The sequence below is a fragment of the Micropterus dolomieu genome, unplaced genomic scaffold (genome assembly GCF_021292245.1).
Source record: "Micropterus dolomieu isolate WLL.071019.BEF.003 ecotype Adirondacks unplaced genomic scaffold, ASM2129224v1 contig_14377, whole genome shotgun sequence".
Taxonomy (NCBI): domain Eukaryota; kingdom Metazoa; phylum Chordata; class Actinopteri; order Centrarchiformes; family Centrarchidae; genus Micropterus; species Micropterus dolomieu.
The window spans coordinates 4,578-8,302 of NW_025743363.1; positions in this window are offsets into that span (position 1 = coordinate 4,578).

Genomic DNA, 3,725 nt, shown 5'->3' on the forward strand with positions numbered 1-3,725 from the left:
ATTACTTACCATCATTACAGTTTGGATTCTGATCCAACAGAGTGGTTACACTCCCCTTCTCCAAAGCCGCAATCCGTTTCAGTTTTGGAATAACCGATGATTCCCATCTGCAGATTAGCATCTCTCCCTTTCCCACAAACATCTTTCCAAACTTTGCATCTAGCTAATGTTGTGTAGAGAGAACCAGAATGTGAGCTATTTCCAGAACACCTTTTAACAAATCAAAACATAACATATTAAAAAATCTCTGGTAAATATGCAAATTAATAAAATCACACTTTGATATTAAATAGTTTTTAACATCCACCACACACTAATTTGGAATCTACATCTATATTTCATCCATCTGAAAACATAATGAAACACATTTGATAAAAGTCAAATAAAATTCTTACCAGGGATGGCATGTCTATGAAACGGGGGTACTGTTGGGAAATGTCACCAACTGTTGGCATCTGCGTGCTGATCCAATTCCTGCGATGGTTGAAGGTCTTTTCCATTGCAGTTTTGATGGTGGTGATGTTCACAGATGATGGCTTCATTCTCTTGATGATGGTCAACCATTCAATTGGGTCTTCATCAGCTGGTGACTGTGTTACTGATGCTCCAGCTGAAACACTGCAGGGAACTGTTCGTTTTCGTTGATAGCGTCGCTGTCCCTCTTCAAGATGCCGCCTCGTATTCTGAAGCTTGATTTCTATGAATCCTTTATGGGACACAGGGTCATATAGATGCTCCTACAAACACATTGTAATTGAAAAGTAGAATTTTGTAAGCAACAACCTTTTGCCAATAAAAACTCATTTATATTTAACTATTACCTATTTACCTTACTGCCATAACATTATAACATCCGAGTCACACCAAACGGAGTAACGACTTAACTTACCCTCATAAAAATGGCGCACAACTAACATTAATGTTAAAGTTAAATTTCCATCTTTCAAGCTGAGAAACAACACTTCATTTCAAATAAATTGTATCTGCTGTGTCTGTGCCATTTTAATATTAAGTAAGTTATGTTAACGCTACAGTAACGTTACATCGCTTGCTCCAATGGCGGCAGAACATTTTTTTCTCCATTTTATTCCAATCATTTTAGCTCACTTCTAGATCAGCTAACGTTAGCTAGCTACTACACTTTAACATACACATAACAACGTTAATCAGTACAGAGTGCACCAAAATGATCAAAATAATGCAGATAAGATCGTGCTTATTTTACTGGAATGGAAACTTACCAACATGTCTGAAATAAACTACCTTCAGCGATGATGGTTGTCATCCCTGAGCCTTTCGTTTTTTTTACTGCGCCATCCCCGGCGCCATTTTATTAACGATAGTATTTGACGAACGTCTACGTTATTAATGAGTGACAAAGTACAGTGTCCAACAGTTCTGTTAGAAACCAGATTAAACCAGCAAAAATAACAACCGCACAATATGTTGATTTTACATGTAAATATAAGTTAAGAAATGATTTCAATAAGCTTACGACTTACCTCAAAAATCTTGCTAGCAGTCACCACTGGCGCGAATTCCCTCCGTCCTGTCCACTTTTTTAGTCTTTTCCCGAAATGCACTTGAACTCGTGGACAGTTGTCGTCAGTCGGCATCTAAGCGTAACTAAGCAACAGCCACTGTCTGTCGTCCTTCCTAGCTAGCCTACGTGAAGCTAAATTGTCTGTTCAAAAACATATTTAACATTATACTAGGAATAGTGTAAGTACTGGCTAGCTTCTAAATGGTTGGCATTACCAGTGTTGTTTAGTTACATCGTCTCTGAGAAACGGAGATGTTCGGAGCGTTCAATGACCACTGAGTAGCATTTTTTTTATAGGAATTCACAGAGTAAAATGATTCAATAAATAAATAAAGTGACACAAAAGTAAAAACACTTTGGGTCGGCTGCTGTTCAGCTAAATCAAATAGGCTACTGTAGCTGGCGCTTTTTTAAATTGTGTTATTTTTTAAAGCTGACACTGGGTGTGTGTAAAGCAGATCAGTCTACACAATATTGTGTTGAATGCTGTGAACAAAGTCACAGGTTGTGTTGATTTATAACTACACATAACTCTGTAAAAAGGCTGAATTCTTCCAACACATTTTTATTAAATATTGACAAAATGTGTAGACTAGAGTGGTACACATAATTAGTGTAAATATTTTACACATTCCTTCTAAGAGTGTAATGACACCAAATCATGTGAATAAAAACACCATCAGTTGTTCTCAGACAAGACTGCAGCTGACCAGCTCTACAAATCTTTGTGTTTTGTAGTTGTTTTTTTTTCTCCACCTCAGTCTGAAACTCTGATTTTCCTCCTTCTAATGTAATCTGTGAGAAATCTTTCATCTCTGAGAAAGAAGGCTATCAGGCATGTTTGTCTTATTATTATAATTATACAAATATAATTACACTTCACACTACAGCTGTTTGCGACCTGTCCTCACTTTTCTCTGTGAGAGGGAAAATTCTGAAAAGTTGCGTAGCCTGCAGAGAGAGCCCAGCTGCAGTAGTGCGTAATAGGCCTATTCATCCAGCCAAACGAACGATCACGAAGCGTTCGCAGCGCGTCGGCCGACACAGACTAGCAGAGCCGGAGTGGAGCGGACAGGCCCGCTGCTGACGGTCGGTGATGCTTCTCTCTGGCTGAATGAAGTCTGACGCTCCTGAATTTAGCATGGATCCGTGATGATAGAGAAATATAGAAATTAATGCCAATAAAGCATGCTGTCAATATTTTAGGGACCCCCCAAAATATCAGGACATCAGCTCCCCGTAGTTCGCAACCTGCTGACATGGTTACAGTCAGAACGACACACTGGCAGAGGCAGGAAGTAACTAAGTACTTTTACTGACGTACAAAAATCAGGTTACCACACCTTTGACTTTTCCACCACTACATCTAAGAGGGAAATATTGTACTTTTTACTGTACAACATCTGTCTAACAGCTGGATTTGATGGATACATTGTAGTTTTTCTTTTTACATTTAAGAGGAAATAAACTTCTATCACTGTTGGTTAATATTTTACTTTGAAACAACAAATTTGCTTCAGCTAACTGTCTATTTTACCAGATAAACAGGCCTATGAGGCCTCTACTACGAATAACCGGCTTATCAGGTAAGTTCAGCAGGAGTAACTTTGTGACGTTGGGTGTAACTTCCTGATTAACACGTACTATGAAAGGTGGATAGGCTTTAACTGAGGTCTGGCAATTTACGGTGCATCTCTAAACTGCTCTGAGCAGGTTTTGTTCGTGGTTAACTCGAGGTCACCCTGTATATGTGGACTACACACAACGTTTGTACTCTGTGTTAACGATGAGAAGAACCATCCATCCATCCATCCATCCATCCATCGTCAACCGCTTCTCCTGTGTACAGGGTCGCAGGGATGAGAAGTACCACTTAATAAAATATTAATATTATAAAAAGATTTTATCCTGACTTGTTCCACTGCGGTTGCAGCTGAAATTAAGTTATTTTGAACTCAACAGCATCACGTTCACACAGCGAGCCCTACAGCCTCTGTGATTTTAGGGAGGGGATCTTAATTAACGGAGCAGTTTCATAGCCCATCTGTAGGCTATAATTGAATTATCCTAATCCGATCATTCAATCACTCCATTCAGTCTGTCAAACGAAAAGTGAAAAAAACGAATAGGCCTATCGTTTTTCTGTGTAAAAATATGTGAGGTCATTTTTTCACAAAGAAAG